We start from the raw sequence: 23043 nt of genomic DNA, 5'->3' as shown, positions 1-23043 counted from the left end.
GAACAGCCTCCTCCCCCTGCTAATGGGTCTACGCGGACCTGTGCCGGGCCGTCCTCCAGCATGTGGGGCGCACCCTCAAACAACATCGTCAGCGCTTCCGCGCTCTGCACCTAGAGGAGGTCGGCCGCCCGTTCGCATTTGGCCAGCAACTCCGGGACGCCTGCAGGTGGTGGTTGAGGGCTGACAACCACGATGCCGAGGGAGTCGTCGACCTGGTGGCACTGGAGCAGTTCATCGCGCAACTTCCCAAAGGAACGGCAGAGTGGGTCCAGTGTCATCGCCCGGCGTCGCTGGATCAGGCCATCGAGTTGGTGGAGGATCATTTGGAGGCTGTTCCCATGACAGGATCACAGATCCCCTCTTTGCTTCTCTCCTCTCTCTCTCTCTCTCTCCCCCTCCCCTTCTGTGTCTCGTCCTCGCCCCGTTCCCCCACCGCGGAGGCGGGGGCCAGCTCCCTCACAGCCGGTCCGCTGCACCCACGGTGTCCTCCTGTTTCCCGCTTCTGTGTCTGTCTCCCCCCCCCAGGTGAGTGAGCCCCAGAGTACTGGTGCAGAGAGAAAGCCTGGGCCGGTTTGCTGGCGCTGCGGGGAGCCGGGGCACCTCCAGCATCAATGCTCGGCAAAGGAGGTGGGCGCGGTGGTCCAGATCCCCGACGCACCAGGAGCCGCCCTCGATCGGGCCGGAGCATATCGCATACCAGTGAGTATCCAAGGGGATACATATCAGGCGTTGGTGGACTCTGGCTGTAATCAGACCTCAATTCACCAAAGCCTGGTGCAAGACGAGGCATTGGGGGAGCACAGGGGGTGAAGGTGTTGTGTGTGCACGGGGATGTTCACAGCTACCCTTTAGTGTCGGTCCACATTTTTTTCAGAGGGGAAAAATTTAGAGTAAAGGCGGCGGTTAATCCTCGCCTCACCCACTCGATAATTTTGGGGACTGATTGGCTGGGATTCAGGGAGTTAATGAGTCATTTAGTAAAGAGTGGGTCCTGCCATAGTTCAGCAGGGGGAGGTCCCGGTGTCGCGTTGGCGGGAGCAGCTGTCACAGAGCCGTCTATGTCATCTCCGCATCAGAGTGAGGAGCCGCCGGCTCCTCCTCCTTCTCTCGGGGAATCCCTTGTGGATTTTCCGTTAGAGCAATCGCGAGACAAGTCTCTGCGGCATGCGTTTGACCAAGTGAGAGTAATCGATGGTCAAATGCTCCAGCCAAATGCCACCCCGTCCTTCCCCTATTTTTCTATTATGAAGGATAGATTATACCGAGTGATGCAGGACACTCAGACTAAAGAACAAATCACGCAGCTCTTGATTCCAAAAAGCCGCCGGGAATTGGTATTCCAGGTGGCTCACTTTAATCCCATGGCTGGACACTTAGGGCAGGATAAAACACTAGCCCAAATAATGGCCCGGTTCTATTGGCCAGGGATTCGCGGCGATGTCCATAGGTGGTGTACGGCATGCCGCGAATGCCAGTTAGTAAATCCAGTGGCCATTCCAAAAGCGCCTTTGCGCCCTCTCCCATTAATTGAGACCCTGTTCGAAAGGATTGGGATGGATCTTGTCGGGCCATTAGATCGGTCAACACGAGGGCACCGCTTTATATTAGTTCTAGTGGACTATGCAACGCGATACCTGGAAGCAGTGCCTCTTCACAATATCTCAGCATGCAGTATTGCGGAAGCGCTCTTCCACGTTATCTCCCGAGTTGGAATCCCTAAAGAGATTCTGACTGATCAAGGCACATTATTTATGTCATGAACACTGAACGAACTTTATGGGTTATTAGGTATTAAGCCGATCCGCACCAGCATTTATCACCCACAAACGGACGGCTTAGTCGAACGATTCAATCGCACCCTCAAAAATATAATTAAGAAATTCGTAAGCGAGGACGCATGTAATTGGGATAAATGGCTCGAATCCTTGTTGTTTGCAGTGTGAGAGGTCCCACAAGCCTCCACGGGGTTCTCCCCATTCGAATTGTTATATGGACGTAAGCCATGCGGCATTTTAGACGTGGTGCGAGAAAACTGGGAGGAGGGACCTTCACCAAATAAAAATGAAATTCAATACGTTATTGACCTGCGCGCAAAACTCCACACACTCACACACCTAACCCAGGAGAATTTGCGGCAAGCCCAAGAACGGCAAACCCGCCTGTACGACAAGGGTATGCGCCTTAGGGAGTTCACACCAGGAGATAAAGTACTCGTACTTCTGCCCACATCGAGCTCCAAATTGGTTGCCAAGTGGCAAAGACCCTTTGAGGTCACACGGCGAGTCGGGGATGTCGACTACGAGGTGAGGCGAACGGACAGGGGTGGGGCACTACAGATTTACCACCTCAATCTGCTCAAACTCTGGAACAAGGCGGTCCCCGTGGCATTGGTGTCGGTGGTTCCGGAGAAGGCAGAGCTGGGGCTGGAGGTTCAAAAGGGAGCATTGGCATCGTGTACCGCTCCGGTCCCCTGTGGAGACCATCTCTCCCCGACACAACTCGCAGAGGTTGCCCAGTTGCAGACCGAATTTTCGGATGTGTTTTCGCCCCTGCCCGGCCGCACCAACCTCATAGAGCACCACATTGAGACGCTCCCAGGGGTGGTAGTGCATAGCCGCCCTTACAGGCTACCCAAACACAAGAAAAAAGTGGTTCGGGAAGAGCTCGAGGCCATGCTCGAAATGGGCATCGTCGAGGAGTCCCACAGCGATTGGAGCAGCCCAGTGGTGTTGGTTCCCAAGGCCGACGGGTCGGTCCGGTTCTGTGTAGACTATAGAAAAGTCAATGCGGTGTCTAAATTCGATGCGTACTCAATGCCTCGTATTGATGAGTTGCTCGATCGACTAGGCACGGCTCACTTTTACTCGACACTGGATTTGACAAAGGGTTATTGGCAGATCCCCTTGACTCCATTATCCCTAGAAAAAACGGCCTTTTCCACACCGTTCAGCTTACACCAGTTTGTCACACTTCCTTTTGGGCTGTTTGGGGCGCCCGCTACGTTTCAGCGGCTGATGGATAGGGTCCTCCACCCCCATGCCACCTATGCGGCCGCGTACCTTGACGACATCATTATTTATAGTAATGACTGGCCGCGGCACCTACAACACCTGAGGGCCGTCCTCAGGTCGCTGAGGCGGGCGGGTCTCACAGCCAACCCGAAGAAGTGTGTGATTGGGCGTGTGGAACTACGGTATCTGGGCTTCCACTTGGGCAATGGGTAGGTGCGTCCCCAAATTAACAAGACGGCAGCGATTGCGGCCTGCCCGAGGACCAAGACCAAAAAGGGGGTGAGACAGTTCCTGGGGCTGGCTGGCTATTATCGTAGGTTTATACCTAATTATTCGGACATCACCAGCCCGCTGACTGACCTCACTAAAAAGGGGGCACCAGATCCGGTCCAGTGGACGGAGCAATGCCAGCGGGCTTTTTCTGAGGAAAAGGCTGCACTGTGTGGGGTGCCATTGTTACACTCCCCTGACTTTTCTCTCCCTTTTATGTTGCAGATGGACGCGTTGGATAGAGGGCTGGGGGCTGTTTTGTCCCAGGAGGTGGAGGGGGAGGATCGCCCAGTGCTGTACATAAGTCGGAAGCTGTCAGTGCGTGAGGGGCGTTACAGCACCATAGAGAAGGAGTGCCTGGCCATCAAGTGGGTGGTCCTTACCCTCCATTACTACCTGCTGGGACGCCCTTTCACCCTCTGTTCGGACCACGCACCCCTCCAGTGGCTCCACTGCATGAAGGATGCCAACGCGCGGATCACCCGTTGGTATCTGGCACTCCAACTCTTTAACTTCAAGGTTGTCCACAGGCCGGGGGCACAGATGGTCATGGCGGACTTCCTCTCCCATGAAGGGGGGGGGAGTCAGCTGCGGGCCGGACGGCTGCCCGGCCTGAGTCAGGCGGTGGGGGTATGTGGCATCTATATAGATGAAGAATGAAAATGACAATATGTTTCAAGCGAATATTTTGAATGAGTCAGATGCACAAACAATAGCCATCTAGAAGTGCCAGTAGGCCTTTCCCTGCACTCTAAGCACTAAGTTTGGCCCTGCGTAATTAATCTATGGCAAATGGTGATTAATGACAATATGAAAGAGATCTTAAACAGTACATATGGTGGTGGCAATGAGAATAGTGACAGGACAGGACAGCAGTGATTTAAAAATGCCGGTAAATGGCTGCCTGCACGCTGCGCGCTATGTCAGCTTCACGGCTCAGCCCGTGACATTGATGGCTAAATGTGCTGCTAACGTTAGAGTAGCCAGGTGTGCTGCTGCTCATTTTGACATATTAAGGCACAGCAACAGGTCTGAAAAGCTATATTTCCCCCCTTATGTTTCACAGTAACTCAAGTATGGGTCAATATATGACAAAGCATGCAGTTGCTGTCCCACCAAAAATCCCTGCAGGACAAGTTTTACTCATGACATGTTAATTGAATTTAAGTTAGCTTAACCAAGCCAACTTTAGCATGAAGCTAACGGTCCCATTCATTTTCGCCAGGTCACGGTGTTTTGGAAAACTTCATAGGAAATTCATCACAGACCGATTGTTGAGTGACATTAACCAAAGCTAGCAAATGTATACATGATCTGTTAAGGACTTCTTGTAACGTTAACTACCGTCACAGAAATAGCAGCATGGTGAGCCTTTAGATGCCTCTTGAGGTTGGTCATATTCTTGCCACGTAGTTTATAGTTTATAGTGTACCTCTGTCTCCCACTACAAGGCATTCCGTTTTATTTTCTGCTGGATTATGTGTAAAGTATGTCCATAAATCACCACGTCTTTTCCACCCACCAAGCCCTTGTTCATGGACATGAACTGTGTGGCTGCCCCGGTGTGCACTGTGCCTGGTGGGCGTGACCGAACAAGGACAGGATGCAGGTGCATTGCTGATATTTTCAGCATTTGGCAGACAGATTGCATGCACCGTTGGAGGAAATGCCATGCATTTTGATAGTCCTATAGCCAACCTACTAACATTTTCGTCTCATCAACGAAAACAACAGATACGTCTCATCATATTTTCGTGATCAAAGAGTTATGTTTAGCTTGTCACTGTCTCATTTTAGTCATGAAAAAAGGTGCGTTAACGAAATCATTTCGTCATCGTCATCGTTAACAAAAACAACACTGGCGTGAGGGCCGATACAGCACCATAGAAAAGGAATGCCTCGCCATCAAGTGGGTGGTCCTCGCCCTCCGCTACTACCTGCTGGGGGGCCCTTTCACCCTCTGTTCGGACCACGCGCCCCTACAGTGGCTCCACCGCATGAAGGATGCCAACGCGTGAATCACCCATTGGTATCTGGCACTCCAGCCGTTTAAGTTCGAGGTGGTCCACAGGCTGGGGGCGCAGATGGTCGTGGCGGATTTCCTCTCCCGTCGGGGGGGGGGGATTCAGCTGCAGGCCAGACGGCTCCCCGGCCTGAGTCAGGCGGTGGGGGTATGTGGCAGTGGGGGCATGGTCAAGCATCAGTCTGTGAATGGAGGGTGGAGTCAGGGAAGGTAAGTGGCAGAATCACTACACCTGATGTGAATTAACCTGTGTTTGTGTGTCTTCCCCAGTAACCGCGCCCTTTAAAAGGAGAGAGAGCAGAGAAAGGAGCTCTCTCCCCAACCAGAACACTAGTGTGTGCGTGCACGCGTGTGTGGCTGGGAGAATGTTGAACGCTGAAAAGTTAGAAATAAAAAGAGTTTGAGAACTCAGTTCTGGCCTGCCATGCTTCTGTGCTCCACCCACCTTCAATGATTCCTATAGGATAATTTTTTTGTCATATATATGTCATAGCTAATGATAAAAATATTTTACGCCCAATGCCATTAGCATAATTTTTATGACCCTGACACCAGGGAGAGTACAATAGCTCTCCCAGCATCTAATTTTACACCCACTGGCATAAGCATAATTTTCACAGCAAAAAGCTTCCTCGTCATAAGAATAATCACCAACCTATTTTTATGTCCATTGCTGTAAGCATAATTCTTATGACGAGGCATAAGAATAAGTGATACTGATTTATGCATGCACTACTGGAACTTATGTTCATGTTGTAAGAATAGGGAAAAATATTATTCTTACGACTCATCGTAAGAATAGCCATGGCCCAAGAAGTTATGCAACCAGTATCTTCACCCCCAAGTAAATCAGCACTCTAGCTAACAAGTACACCAGCACTCTAACTCAAGTTCAAAGTTCAGCCACCCCAAGAAAAAAGACAGGCAGTCTTGTCTTATTGCCCTGGTAGGGAAACAGTGCATGGTTAAGCATTACATACAGGCTGCAGAACATGAGTATTATGGGATACAGGCTTCCAAGTCTGTCTTGTCAATGAGAAGTGGAAAAAGAGATATTGGCGGTTGAGAGAAGATGGTGGCGTGAGTGGTCGCATGGTTAGCCAGCTCCCCCCAGTCGGAAGGAAAAAGACATAAATATACAACTCGATGGCCTAAAGGCAAACTATGAGTAAAGGAATCTCAACAAGAAGTTGCAAGAGTAAAAATCACAAGGAGAAGAAATGTGAAACAACCTCTAAAGAAGCCAAAGCGGACTACCCTGAGGACATTAAAATGGCGAATCTCACAGAGGAGCTAAGAGATGGGCTCGCAGACATCAAAAAAGAAATAAAGGAGCTAAAAAGTGAGTTCCACAAAGACCTAACCACGTTCAAAAGCGAGATAAAGAATGAGATCAGAACCATACGGGAAGAAATGGACCGCAAGCACTCTGAAAACCGACAGAAACTACAAACACAGGGCGCTAGCACTGAAGATGCACAGGCCCGTATCGCTGAACTTGAAGAGTGGCAGGCGGACTCGTGTGCTCTTATGAGGGAGATGTCCCAACAGACACACCATCTACAAGAGAAGTTAACCAATTTAGAAGGCAGATTACGGAGGAATAATCTACGTATTTATGGAGTACCGGAAGACTCAGAAAGAGACTTTGAATCAGTAAACAAATATGTGGAGCACCTGCTAATGACTGAACTCGGTCTACCAGAAAGAACGGAGCTCCACATCCAACGCTGCCACCGAGCCCTCGCGAAAAAACCTGGCCCAGACGCGACGCCCCGGTCTATTGTCGTCAATTTCTTGCAATTCGAGACTAAGGAAATGATCCTGCAAAAGGTATGGGGCAAAGAAAAGAAAGCAATAATTATAGGAAACAAAAAAGTTTTCTTTGACCATGATTACGCGACTGAAGTTGTACAGAAACGGAAAACGTATGCAAGCCTCAAAAAAAGACTGAAACAAGAAGGAATCAGATTTCAAACTCCGCTCACAAAAATGAGAATATTCTGGGATGATGGCATGAAAACATACGAAGATGCTAAAGAGGCAGCGCGAGCGATGAGGGCAAAGGGCTACGTGGTAGAAGAACCAGACAAGGAGAGGGACCCGACGGCTGCAGGGGAGAGCAGCGGTGCATCAGCTCCGGAGCGGGGCAGAACTCGGGACCGAGGTGAAGTGGATACAGCGGGATGGCAACGAGCTGGTGACAGGAGGACGCGACAAAAGGCAACACAACGCTTTAAGGAGAGGTTACAAGAATTTAAGAGAATGTGAAACTTATTTCATTTGCAATAGTGAAATCAATGATAATACTTAAAATCTCTTGGAATAGCCTTTACAACGATGTCCGATGGGGGGCAGGGGGTTGACTATGTGAATGGAGTTGGACATGTCTAGACTAAATAGCCATAGTGATACTAAGTCTAGGGAGAGGCCCTCTAACCAGAGGACTTCCTTTCCACCCAGTAACAGGGGCACTGTGATAAAGAGAAAACCGCCCCGCAGGTTGAAACCCTCTTTGTTTTTGGGTTTTATTTTTGTTAGTGTGTTATATGTACATAGTTACCTAGTTCATATTTATTGGGGTACACTTGAGAATACAACTGTGACGATAATATGACTAACAACATCAAGATAATGTCGATGAATGTAAACGGTTTGAGTACGCCAGCAAAAAGAGGGAGGGTTATTGTTAGGACTGGGACTGTTTTGGCCTCTAGAGGCCGCTGTTATTTCCTTTTCTGGTCATGTTTGTTTTGGCCTCTAGAGGTCACCACTGTGTTCTGTGTTTTGTTTTTGTCTTATTGCCTGTTTCCTGCCCCGCCCTGTCCTTAATTAGTTTGTGTATTTATACCCCTGAGTTCAGTCCTCTTGTCACGGAGTCTTTATGCTATGCTGTTAGTGCTAGTTCCCTCTGTCCCATGTCTGTGTCTTTGTATTCTTGGTTTTTGCTTCTTTCTTTTGGACTTTGTGGATTTTGTTTTTGACCTTTGGATCTTCTGAGCGTTTGAGTTTTTGCCTCTTCTTTTCTTATTTGGATTTTGGACTTTGAACCTTGGGATTTTTTATTTTTTTTATATCTTCTGAGCTTTGGATTATTCTTTTTGTTTTTTCCCTTGGTTTGTAAATATTGTAAATAAACCTTTTGATACTTTTTCTACTTCTGCCTCATGCCTCTGCATTTGAGTCATCCCCCTGGTGGCCTAGTGGGGGCTTGCTGGATTATCACACCAGCGAACCAGGTTTGAATCCCAGCAAAACCCTAACAGTTATGACAAAACTAAGAAAGGAAAAGCCAGAAATTGTGTTCTTGCAAGAGACCCGTTAGAGCATGAAAAACTCAGAACATTTGGCTACAAAACCCTATATTACAGTACATACAGGCAAGGGCGTAAAAGAGGGGTGATAATACTGCTGGCGAACTCAATCCAACTGGAATGTGAAAGAGAATACAAAGATAAAGAGGGGAGATTTGTTATTGTAAGGGGAAAGCTAATGAATGAACCAATAACATTGATTAATGTGTATGCACCTCCAGGAAGCGATAAGCATTTTTTAAAGTATCTATTCAATAACATCGCTGTGGAATCAAAAGGTATTATAATCTGTGGGGGTGACATAAATGTAGTATTATGCCATAAAAACGATACAACAAGTCTTAAAAGAAGCAAAAAGCGAATATCAAAATTTGTTAATATGTCATTGGAGGAGGCCTGATCGATGTGTGGAGAATCTTACATCCACTAGGGAGAGAATATACACACTACTTGGCTACCCATAATGTGCATTCGAGGTTAGACTACTTTTTTATGACTGTTGGGGACTGTCATCTAGTGGAGGAATGCAGTATCAGAGGGGCAGCTGTGTCGGACCACAATCCACTTTATTTAAAAATTGCTTTAAGTAAAAGAAAATGACAAACAGTATGGAGACTGAACACAGGTTTGCTGAATAATAAACAGAGACAGGAAAGGATTAAAGGAGAAATCAAAACATATGTTGAGGAAAATAACAATGGTGAAGTGGACCCAACAGTACTCTGGGATGCCATGAAAGCTGTCATTAGAGGGAAATTAATAGTGGAAGCTGCACTAATCAAAAAGACTAGAACAGAAACATACAAAAAGAGCATGTAGAAATTAAGGGAATTAGAAATAGACTTTCAAAAAACAAAATATATACCAAGAAATCAAGAACTTAAAGGCTAAAATAAATGACGTGTTAATGGACGAGGTCGAGAAAAAGCAACAGTATTTGAAACAGAGTTACTATGAAACCGGACCACGAGCTACAAAATTATTGGCAAAGCGCATAAGAAAACAGCAAACAATTAATAATATATACAAAATAAGAGATCCCCACACTCAGATGCAAGTAAGTTCACCAGAGGCTATAGAGAAGGTCTTTCAGCGATATTACAGTGAATTATATGCACAACCAACATCAGCAAGTGAGGAAGAGATGGAGGTGGTCTTGAGTTCCCTGGACCTACCCTCAATTGGCCTTGAACAGAACGAAATACTGACGGCTGAAATAACAATGGAGGAAGTGCTGGATAAAATTAATAAGCTAAAAAATAAAAAGAGCCCGGGCAGTGACGGCTATCCTGCTGAGTGGTATAAGGTATTTAAAGACGAATTGGCACCACTGCTTCTGGCATCCTTTAACTGGACCCTGAAGGAAAATAAAATCCCACCCTCTTGGGATGAAGCAATAATTACTATACTTCCAAAACCTGGCAAGGATAAAGAACAATGTGGAAATTATAGACCAATTTCATTATTAAATGTAGACTATAAGATTTATACATCTATTATTTCGAATAGATTGAACACATTTTTAGAAGACATAATAGACGAGGATCAAACAGGATTCATTAAAAACCGGCAAACGCAAGATAACATCAGGAGAACTTTGCATATAGTAGAGAAAGCTCAAAGAGACAAACAGGACACTCTACTAATAAGTGTCGATGCAGAGAAAGCCTTTGATTCGGTTAATTGGAGATTCCTATACAAAGTTTTAGAAAGATTTGGGTTCGATAGTGAATCAGTGCAATGTATAAAGACACTCTATCACCAACCTAATGCCAGAATCAAAGTTAATGGTAGCCTGACAAATAAAATAGACCTTCAAAGATCAACTAGACAAGGCTGCTGCCTGTCGCCAGCGCTATTCGCCCTATTTATTGAGCCGTTGGCCCAAACAGTCCGACAGAATGACAAAATTAAAGGCATAATGATGAACGACACAGAACACAAGATAGGGCTTTTTGCAGATGACATCATAGCCTACCTCACACGCCCAGATGAATCGCTCCCTGAGTTGATAAAAGTGTTTGAAGCATATGGGTATTTCTCAGGATATAAGATAAACATATCAAAAACACAAATACTAACATTGCATTATACCCCTTCAAGGCAGATACAAGAAGCATTTACTTTTAATTGGAAACAAAAAAAAAAATCAAATATTTGGGGGTCCAAATCACTAAAAAATTGACTAAATTATATAAGGCAAACTATAATAATATGACTCAGGACATCCAAAAAGATATTGAAAGGTGGTCCACACTACCATTAGACTTAAGTTCACGTGTTGAGACTATCAGAATGAATATACTACCCAGGCTCTTGTACATGTTCCAGGCCCTACCTGTAGATATCCCCCGGGCTCAGTTTGTGCACTGGGACAGAATAATTTCAAGATACATCTGGGGGGGTAAAAGGCCTAGGATGAGATATGAAACTCTCCAGCTACCAAAAGATAGGGGCGGATTGGGCCTTCCAAAACTGAAGGAGTACTACCATGCAGCCCAATTTAGATATATTGTTTGCTGGTGTAAACCAGACTATATAGCAAAATGGAAAACCATGGAAAGAGAATTCAATGGATACCCAACCCTGAGTATCATTGGAGATAAAGAAATTTACAAGAAAATTCAGGACAAAATAGATCCAATTACTGCTTTCACTTTGGAATTATGGTTCAAAGTAGTAAAAACACATAAAATAATTAATATAAGACAAAGTGGGTGGCATTTGATGAAAATTTCAAACCAAATACATATGATAAAGGGTTCAAGTCATGGATAGATAGGGGAATAACAGCATGGTGCACCTTGGAAGTGAAAGGGGAGCTGGAGAGTTTTCAAAACATGATGAACAGGTATGGCCTGGAGAAACGTAATTTTCATAGATATTTACAACTAAGGGACTATTATAAGAAGGAAATTAAAAGAGACCCCTACATAGAAGTGAGTGGTGTAATTCAAATTTTAAACAAATCATACTCAGGAAAACCAATCAGAAGTGTGTCTGTAATATATCAAGCATTGACAGCAAATGCAAATTCAACTGATTATGTAAAAGAGAAACGGAAATCAGAACTTGGCATAGAAATCACAGATGAAGATTGGCAAAATATGTGGATTACACACCAAACATCCACCAACTCATGGACATGGAGGGAGTTCTCTTGGAAAAACTTGATAAGATACTTCATCACTCCCATGATAAAGAACAAATACTCCAACACAAATTGCACATGTCGGAGAGAATGTGGTGAATTACAAGCAGACCATGCTCATATCTTTTGGAATTGTCATAAGATATCTGTGTTCTGGGGAATGGTTCATAATACTTTACAAACAATACTGGGATATGATGTTCCTATGAACAGTAAGACACTTTACTTGTGTAATCTAATGGAGGGAAATATCCAAAAGGAAGATAAGTATTTAGTTAAAGTTCTGCTAACAGCTAGTAAAAAAGCTATAACCAAAAACTGGTGTAAAGCGGACCCACCTACCCAAAAACAATGGCTGGCGATTGTAGAGGAAATCTACATAATGGAAAAGATGACATTTCGTATAAGACTACAAGAGGAGCAAGGAGAACAAAAATGGACAAAATGGACTCTATATAAGGACTCAAACATAGACGGTCATAATGACCCTGGAGAGGAAGACTGAAAATACAATGTGATTCCCCAAGTTTCAGTTGTTTTTTTTTTGTCTTTTTTTTTTGGTGTGATTGTTATTTCTCACTGTTGAATGAAAACATCAATAAAAATTAAAGTGAAAAAAAGAAAAAGAGATATTTGCCACATGAGAAGTTAAGAGATGTCTCTGAGTTGCTGGATGCACCTGATGATTTGAAAATCACAGCTGCCAAATGGACAGAACATGGCTTATAAAGGTTTCATTGAGGTAACTTTTGGATTAGTTGCAGAGGGAGCAGATCCCGAAGAACTTGTTGTGCCCATGCTTGTGATGAAGGGCAAAAACCTTTCACAGCCCATACTCAGCTTTTTGAGCAAATAGTGAAAACCAACACTAAAGAACAAGTGGATGCTGCAAGGAAAGAGCAGTTGCATGGGGCACTAAGAGCAGCTTTTATCAGCCTAGGGAAGGAAAATGTCACAGCTTTCATTGATCTGGTGGCAACTGAGCAGTCAAGTGACTATGTTGTGAAAACTACAAAAGAGAAAGTCACCATACAAAAATGCACTTCTCTTCAAATTGACTACAAAGTGCAAACATCACCACTAAAGAAAGACACTATGTCAGCAAGCTGCTGCCACCCCATGGGATCCACCAATTGATCTGAGCCATCTGAGTGAACCCGAAAGATCAGTGGTGCAGGACTGCATGAATGCTCATGGTTTTGATTATTAGACCAGGGAAAAGCCTACCATCAAGGTTTCATGGATGAGAACAGCTGGCCTCTGACTGCATTTGTGACTCCATGGGGCCTCTATGAATGGATAAGGATCCCATTTGGGCTAATGAATGCACCTGCCGCTTTCCAAATGTGTATGGAAGAGTGCTTGGAAGATGTGCCAGACAACAGCTGCGTTCCCTACCTGGATGATATACTTGTGTACCATCAATCATTTGAGGATCATTTGAACCATGTCTGGAAAGTGCTTCAGCTGTTAAGAAATTATGGAGTCAAGCTAAAGCCCAGCAAATGTGAATTTTTCAAACACGAGGTCTGCCTGGGTAGAGTCATTTCAGCTGAAGGTAGCAAAATTGACCCAGCCAATATCATTGGTGTGAGAGCTTTGAAAAATAAGAAACCAAGTAATGTAGGAGAACTACGAACTATCATTGGCTTGTTAAGCTATGACAGGCAATATATACAAGATTTCTCCTGAATTGCTGGGCCACTTTATGACTTGCTGAAAGCCCAGGTAAAGAAAATGTGGGTGCTGGCAGCCTGTCACGAATGCCTGTAAATATTGAGCAGATGATGGGACATTGTACTGAGGAACTGACATCAGATTGTGTGGCAGCAACAGTTCAAGCTGTTGAGACTCAAAACTCCAGCTCACCATGGGTCTGTCCAGTACTTAATCTCCTCCAATATACAGCCATGGGTGATGAAATTTACAAGCCATTTTCAGTTGCCGAGATCAGAGAAGCACAGCAAGAAGACAAGAACATCGGTCCAATAATGCAGTGCAAACTGAAAGACAATAGGTCCTCAGGGCATGAATTTAATGCCTTCAGTATGCAAAGTAAGAGTTTGCTGCATGAATGGGGAAAGACTTCACATTGATGAAGATGGCATTATTTGCAGAAAAACATCAAACAAAACACAGCTGAGGTGTACAAGTCCATTGCCTTGAAAGAGTTGCATGATGAGATGGACCATGGTGACTGCACTCCTCCTCTCCATGGTGATGAACATCAGGTCCAGCAGTCGTGGCTGCATCTCCACCTGCATATGCTGCGAATTCTGTAAAAGGACTGAAAGCCGACATGATGTCACCTGTGCCTGAACACGTCCGGGGAACAGCTTATTAATATGAAGTCCAGTGAAAGACTGAGCTTATATGTTGCTAATACATGTTTGAGAACATCACAGCGCCCATTCTGGAGATGCACATGTGGATTCCACCAAAACACCTCGAATGTTCAGTGCGCTGTTAAACTCAGTCCAAACACGCGATGCAGCTCTGAACATGGACTTCAAACCACTTTGAAGTTTTCACTGAGAGAGAGTGATAGATGGATGAGATAAAGGTGTACATTCAGCACATAAATCACACAGTGCAGTGAGCAGCGGATTCGGGGGACAACAGCAACAACAAAGACATGCTGAAGTACATTACAGCCAAAAAAAGACTGGAATAAATCATTCACATGGTTATGAGTGTCTTTATAGCACAAGCATAGGACAACTTGATCCATAAAATTCATAAATGCAGAAGCAGTGCACAACAATAATAATAACAATAGTATTGCGCATTGCGTAATCCATCCATCCATCCATCCATCCATCTTCTACCGCTTATCTGGATCCAGATCATGGGGGTAGCAGCCTAAGCAGAGCAGCCCAGACTTCCCTCTCCCTGGCCACCTCCACCAGCTCTTCCGGGGGAATACCAAGGCATTCCCAGGCCAGCCGAGAGATGTAATCTCTCCAGCATGTCCTAGGTCTGCCCCAGAGTCTCCTGGTGGGGCATGCCCAGAAAACCTCTCTTAGGAGGCATGCAGCAAATTCCTTGATAAGCATTGTGAAGGCCAGTGTCTGTGTGTGTGTGTGTGTGTGTGTGTGTGTGTGTGTGTGTGTGTGTGTGTGCATATGTGCATGTGCGTTGCGTGGTGCTTTGCAATAGACTGGGGTCCCATTCAGGGTGTACTCCTGCCTCACACACAATGTTACAGATAAGTAAGAAGGGTGAAGAAGTCACTTCATCTCACAATGAAAAAAATGAGAAAAATCCAACCTTTAATTGAAAAAAAAAAAATATATATATATATATATATATATATATATATACACACACACTGTAGCCGCTTATCCTGTACAGGGTCACAGGCAAGCTGGAGAGAGAGAGAGAGAGAGAGAGGTTTTCCTTAGGTGTGTACCTAAGGAGGTTAAATTGACCTCTTTATATATAAATTGACCTCCTTTCACACTCAATTTGGAGACTAACCTGTATGTCTTTGGGGGAAACCAGAGCACCCAGAGGAAACCCATACAGACACGGGGAGAACATGCAAAGTCCACACAGAAAGGCCCTTGTCAGCCGCTGGGCTTGAACCCAGGACCTTCTTGCTGTGAGGCGAGAATATCTCATCTCATCTCATTATCTCTAGCCGCTTTATCCTTCTACAGGGTCGCAGGCAAGCTGGAGCCTATCCCAGCTGACTACGGGCGAAAGGCGGGGTACACCCTGGACAAGTCGCCAGGTCATCACAGGGCTGACATATAGACACAGACAACCATTCTCACTCACATTCACACCTACGGTCAATTTAGAGTCACCAGTTAACCTAACCTGCATGTCTTTGGACTGTGGGGGAAACCGGAGCACCTGGAGGAAACCCACGCGGACACGGGGAGAACATGCAAACTCCACACAGAAAGGCCCTCGCCGGCCCCGGGGCTCGAACCCAGGACCTTCTTGCTGTGAGGCGACAGCGCTAACCACTACACCACTGTGCCGCCTGAGGCGAGAATATATATATATATATATATATATATATATATATATATATATATATATATATATATATATATATATATATATATATATATATATATATATATATATATTTTCTCCGTGGATTGCCACCTTGTCATGGTGGAGAACCTTGTGTGTTCCAATGAACCCAAGAGCGATGCCATCTGGAACTTCAGCTCCTGATAGGGTCACCCATGGTGGTAGGGTCAAAGGGGGAGGTTCCAGACAAAGTGTGATCTGAAGACCTCAACGGCGGACATGGTGGAGGATGACACTATAAGTCACAACGGCACTGAAGGCGGATGAAGGCTGCAACAGAGTGTGGTCTCCAGTCGTCATGGACTCCATGCCATTGGATTCAGGCCCCCCTCTGCCAAGGACTGTGTGGTGGCTGAAGGCGCATCAGTCTCCCCATGTTAAATGGATGTCATGGACAGGCATCCTCCTGAAGGAACCTATCCATTCTACATCCTGGACAAAGTCCTGTGGCGATCAGGAAGTGGTGACAGAGGCAGGACCGTGAAGTCTGGGAGTTCCTAGCCACAACTTGGCACACAGGCGGTGGGTGTTAGACTCAGTCGCTAAGTTCTTGGACTGAGGCAGAAAGAGCTTCTCGGCAGCTGCACCCATGACTGAGCAGTCCTATTTAGGATCCACTCTGCTCACCCCACTTGGGGAGGGGGTTAGAAAAGGTACCCTAAACGTAGCCTGCCTCAAAAACTCCTGTCTGGAATACTGCATCCAGAGGGATCACCATCATGTGGTTGGAAACATAAACATAAACAGCTACTTATTGGAACCTGGAATGCGCGGACCCTCATGGACAATCAAGCCAGTGATCGACCTGAAAGGCGAACTGCCATTATCTCCAGGGAGCTAAGGAAGCTCCACATTGACATCGCAGCGCTCTCTGAGACCCAACTGGCTGATGAAGGGCACCTAAAGGAGGAAAAAGGTGGCTACACTTTCTTCTGGAAAGGAAAGCCTGCAAATGAGCCACGAATCCATGGTGTGGGTTTTGCAATTAAGAACAGCCTCGTCAACTACCTCTATGAACTCCCTGTGGGCATCAATGAGCACCTGATGACCATACGCCTGATGCTTGCCAGCAGTCAGATGGCCACCGTTATTAGTGCCTACGCTCCAACACTTGATGCACAGGATGGAGTAAAGGAGGCCTTCTATGCTGACCTGGACAAAATTCTATCTGAAGTCCCTAAGGAGGACAAGTTAATCCTGCTTGGAGATTTCAACGCCAGAGTGGGACGAAACCACCACCTATGGAGGGGCACGCTGGGGAGAGAAGGGTTTGGAAACTCAAACTCTAATGGCATACTCCTGCTAACTAAGTGTTCAGAGCACAACCTGGTTATCACTAACACACTCTTCCGCCAGAAAACCAAGTTCAAAACATCTTGAATGCACCCTCGCTCCAAACTATGGCATCTCATTGACTATGTCATTGTCCGCTTCAAAGACCGCCGTGATGTCCTTAACACCAGAGCAATGACCAGTGCAGACGATTGCTGGACTGGCCACCACCTTATTCGCTCCATCATGTCTATCAGCTTAATGAGGAAAAGAAGGATGCAGAAAAGACAGAGCCGACCAAAATTTAACATCGAGCTGTTGGGTGACACCATCTACCAACAACAGCTACGGGATGCTCTTAGTGCAGCCTTGCCCAAACAGTATCAAATCAAGTTTATTTGTACAGCGCTTTTAACAATAAACATTGTCGCAAAGCAGCTTTACAGAATTTGAACGACTTAAAACATGAGCTAATTTTATCCCTAATCTATCCCCAATGAGCAAGCCTGTGGCGACGGTGGCAAGGAAAAACTCCCTCAGATGACATGAGGAAGAAACCTCGAGAGGAACCAGACTCAAAAGGGAACCCATCCTCATTTGGGCAACAACAGACAGCCTGACTATAATATTAACAGTTTTAACAGGTATAACCCTCAACTGTCCTCATGGGGCCATCCTTCACAGGAGTGGTGCGATAAAACTCCGACCAGACACAGGGCACCAGGATGGATCAAGCAGGTCCGAGGGGCAGAAGAGGCCAGCATCTCAATCCCAGGATCAACATGTAACTCAGAGGGACAGATGGGGGGGGGGGAGAGAGAGAGAGAGAGAGAGAGAAAGAAAACACGTTGTTAGGTATGCCCTAAAAATGACAAGTATTAAATCTGTGTGGTAGGCTCGCAGAGACGAGAGTCTTTACATCAGGCATAACACACAATGGCATGTTAATATGGTAAAAAATATATCATGACCTGCTCTGGCTGGATGCTTGATTGGGTGATGGGAGCACACTCCTCAGCAATGATGAGATGCAGATGGGACCCTTAGGCCTGGCCAAGACAATTCAGTTACATTTCACCGGGTCTGGGACATGCGACAGAATGTCTGACGGCCGATTCCCTGCAGGCTACGATAGCCAGTCGAGGTCCCCACCGTCTCCACCAAAAGATTTCCTGTTGACTCCATGTAACTCAGAGGGACAGATTTGGGGTGGGGGGGGAGAGAAAGAAAACACAGGTGGTTAGGTATGCCCAATGTCACCTGAATAAGTAGGAACAGTATACATATTGCACCGAGTACAAGCAGGGACTCCGGCAACTAACTATGACAGCATAACTAAAAGGAGAGAGCCAGAAGGTAACACAGGCATGAGGGAGCCCTGGGACATAAAGCAGCCAGCCACTACACCGTCAACAAACTCGAGTGAGCAAGCGAGTGGGGACTGACAGCATCCATACATCCCAGTTTACCAAAACACTCTATGTCTGAGGACCCTCCAGATCTACTCCTTTACCTCATAAACACCATTAACAAAAGGCTTGACTAAACAGATATGTTTTCAGCCTAGACTTAAATGCTGAGACTGTGTCTGATTCCCGAACATTACTTGGAAGGCTGTTCCATAACAGTGGGGCTTTGTAAGAAAAGGCTCTGCCCCCTGATGTAGCCTTCACTATACGAGGTACCAGCAGATAGCCTGCACCTTTTGATCTAAGTAGGCGTGGCGGGTCATAGAGGAGCAGAAGTTCACTCAGGTACTGTGGTGCAAGACCATTTAGTGCTTTAAAGGTCAATAGTAGTATTTTATAATCAATACGAAATTTGATTGGGAGCCAATGCAGTGTGGATAAGACAGGCGTGATGTGGTCATATTTTCTAGTTCTAGTAAGGACTCTTGCTGCGGCATTTTGAACTAACTTGAGCTTGTTTATGCACTTATTGGAACATCCAGACAGTAAGGCATTACAATAATCCAACCTGGAGGTAACGAAAGCATGGACTAGTTTTTCTGCATCATGCAATGACATTAAATTTCTTATCTTTGCAATATTTCTGAGATGAAAGAAAGCTATCCGGGTGATGTTATCAATGTGAGTTTCGAATGAAAGACTGGGGTCAATAATCACTCCGAGGTCTTTTACTGCTGCACGTGAAGAAACAGAAAGGCCATCCAGAGTTACTGTGTAATCAGAAAACTTACTTCTAGCTGTATGTGGTCCTAGCACAAGTACTTCAGTCTTGTCAGAGTTAAGCAGAAGGAAATTTATAAGCATCCAGTGTCTAATGTCCTTAACACATTCCTCAATTTTATTAAGCTGGTGTCTCTCATCAGGTTTTGCAGAGACATACAACTGTGTGTCATCAGCATAACAGTGGAAACTAATACAATGTTTACGAATAATATCGCCCAGAGGTAACATATATAGAGAAAAAAGCAGTGGACCCAAGACAGAACCTTGTGGAACACCAAACTTTACCTCGGTACGTCTAGAAATATCACCATTTATATCAACATACTGATAACGATCAGTTAGATAAGACCTGAGCCAGGAGAGGGCCATTCCCTTAACTCCCACAACATTTTCTAGTCTATCCAGAAGAATGGAATGATCAATGGTATCAAATGCTGCACTAAGGTCAAGCAACACAAGTAGCGAGACACAGCCCTGATCAGACGCCAACAGTAGGTCGTTTACTACTTTAACCAGTGCTGTCTCTGTGCTATGATGAGGTCTAAATCCTGACTGATACATTTCATGGATGTTATTCCTATGTAAATATGAGCATAACTGCTGTGCCACAGCTTTTTCAAGGATCTTGGAGATAAAGGGGAGGTTTGATATTGGCCGATAATTGGACAGCTGACAGGGATCAAGGTCAGGTTTTTTAATCAGGGGTTTGACAACTGCTAGTTTAAAGGATTTGGGTACATATCCAATCCTAAGAGAAGAATTTATTATTTTTAGAAGCGGTTCAATTACTCCAGGCATTATCTGTTTGAATAGATGTGTCGGTAAGGGATCTAGTACGCAAGTTGAGGCTTTTGATGTAGAGATTAATGAAAGTAATTCAGTTTCTTTTAGGGGAGTAAAACATTCTAACTGATGATCTGATACAGTTATATTGTTAACTACAAGGTCACTTTCATTGTCTAACCTTAAATTAGTAGTTTGAATTTTTTGTCGGATATTCTCAATTTTGTCATTAAAAAAATTCATGAAAAAAAAAAATTCATGAAGTCCTGGGGTTGGGGCTCGTATGCGAGCGCTTGGTGGTCGGGCCTTTGCCCATGGGGCCCGGCCGGGCTCAGCCCGAAGAGGCGACGTGGGCCCGACCTCCTGTGGGTTCACCACCCACAGAGGTAGCAGTAGGGGTTTGGTGCAGTGTGGATTGGGTGGCAGTCGAAGGCAGGGGCCTCGACGACCTGATCCCCGGACACAGCGGCTGGCTGTTGGGACATGGAATGTCACTTCGCTGGGGGGGAAGGAGCCTGAGCTTGTGCGGGAGGTTGAGAGGTACCGGCTAGAGATAGTCGGGCTCACCTCCACGCACAGCTTGGGCTCTGGAACCCAGCTCCTCGAGAGGGGCTGGACTTTCCACTTCTCTGGAGTCGCCCGTGGTGAGCGGCGGCGGGCTGGTGTGGGCTTCCTTATAGCTCCCCAGCTCAGCCACCATGTGTTGGAGTTTACCCCAGTGAACGAGAGGGTCGCCTCTCTGCGCCTTCGGATTGGGGAGAGGGCTCTTGCTGTTGTTTGTGCCTACGGGCCAAATAGCAGTATAGAGTATCCGGCCTTCTTGGAGTCCCTGGGAGAGGTACTGAGGGGTGCTCAGACTGGGGACTCCATTGTGCTACTGGGGGACTTCAATGCTCACGTGGGCGATGACAGTGACACCTGGAGGGGCGTGGTTGGGAGGAACGGCCTCCCCGATCTGAACCCGAGTGGTGTTTTGTTATTGGACTTCTGTGCTAGTCACAGTTTGTCCATAACGAACACCATGTTCGAGCATAGGGGTGTCCATAAGTGCACGTGGCACCAGGACACCTTAGGTCGGAGGTCGATGATCGACTTTGTAGTCGTGTCATCTGATCTCCGACCCTATGTCTTGGACACTCGGGTGAAGAGAGGGGCTGAGTTGTCAACTGATCACCACCTGGTGGTGAGTTGGATCCGCTGGCGGAGGAGGAAGCTGGACAGACCTAACGTATGGTGAGGGTCTGCTGGGAACGTCTGGCCGAGCACTCTGTTGGGGAGGTCTTTAACTCCCACCTCCGGGAGAGCTTTTCCCAGCTTCCGAGGGAGGCGGGGGACATTGAGTCTGAGTGGACCATGTTCTCTACCTCCATTGTGGACGCAGCTGTTCGGAGCTGTGGCCGCAAGGTCTCCGGTGCCTGTCGTGGCGGCAATCCCCGAACCCGGTGGTGGACACCGGAAGTAAGGGATGCCGTCAAGCTGAAGAAGGAGTCCTATCGGGCCATGTTGACCTCCGGGACTCCTGAGGCAGCCGACGGGTATCGGCAGGCCAGGCGTGCTGCAGCTCGGGCAGTTGCGGAGGCAAAAACTCGGAACTGGGAGGAGTTCGGGGAGGCCATGGAGAAGGACTATCGGTCGGCCTCGAAGAAATTCTGGCAAACCGTCCGGCGCCTCAGGAGGGGGAAGCAGTACTCTGCCAACACTGTTTACAGTGCGGGTGGGGAGCTGTTGACCTCGACTGGGGACATTGTCGGGCGGTGGAAGGAATACTTTGAGGATCTCCTCAATCCCACCGTCATGTCTTCCACTGAGGAGACTGAGGCTGATGACTCAGAGGTGGACTCGTCCATTACCCAAGCCGAAGTCACTGAGGTGGTTTGCAAGCTCCTCAGTGGCAAGGCACCGGGGGTGGATGAGATCCGCCCTGAGTATCTCAAGTCTCTGGATGTTGTGGGGCTGTCTTGGTTGACACGCCTCTGCAACATCGCGTGGCGGTCGGGGACAGTGCCTCTGGAGTGGCAGACTGGGGTGGTGGTCCCTCTTTTTAAGAAAGGGGACCGGAGAGTGTGCTCAAATTATAGGGGAATCACACTTCTCAGCCTCCCAGGGAAAGTTTACTCCAGGGTACTGGAGAGGAGAATTCGACCAATAGTCGAACCTCGGATCCAGGAGGAACAATGCGGTTTTCGTCCTGGTCGCGGAACACTGGACCAGCTCTATACCCTTCATAGGGTGCTCGAGGGTTCATGGGAGTTTGCCCAACCAGTCCACATGTGCTTTGTGGATCTGGAGAAGGCATTCGACCGTGTCCCCCGTGGTATTCTGTGGGGGGTGCTTCGGGAGTATGGGGTTCGGGGCTCTTTGCTAAGGGCTGTCCGGTCCCTGTACGAACGGAGCAGGAGTCTGGTTCGCATTGCCGGCAGTAAGTCAGACCTGTTCCCAGTGCATGTTGGACTCCGTCAGGGCTGCCCTTTGTCACCGGTTCTGTTCATAATTTTTATGGACAGAATTTCTAGGCGCAGCCAGGGGCCGGAAGGAATCCTGTTTGGGAACCACAGGATTTCATCTCTGCTTTTTGCGGATGATGTTGTCCTGTTGGCTTCTTCAAACCAGGACCTTCAGCATGCACTGGGGCGGTTTGCAGTCGAGTGTGAAGCGGCTGGGATGAGAATCAGCACCTCCAAGTCCGAGGCCATGGTTCTCGACCGGAAAAGGGTGGCTTGCCCTCTCCAGGTTGGTGGAGAAGTCCTGCCTCAAGTGGAGGAGTTTAAGTATCTCGGGATCTTGTTCACGAGTGAGGGAAGGATGGAGCGTGAGATCGACAGGCGGATCGGTGCAGCCTCCGCAGTGATGCGGTCGCTTTACCGGTCCGTCGTGGTGAAGAAGGAGCTGAGCCAAAAGGCGAAGCTCTCAATTTACCGGTCGATCTACATTCCGACTCTCACCTATGGTCATGAGCTTTGGGTAATGACAGAAAGAA

The sequence above is a fragment of the Neoarius graeffei genome, chromosome 9 (assembly GCF_027579695.1).
Source record: "Neoarius graeffei isolate fNeoGra1 chromosome 9, fNeoGra1.pri, whole genome shotgun sequence".
NCBI classification, from domain to species: domain Eukaryota; kingdom Metazoa; phylum Chordata; class Actinopteri; order Siluriformes; family Ariidae; genus Neoarius; species Neoarius graeffei.
This window is presented reverse-complemented; position numbering follows the sequence as displayed.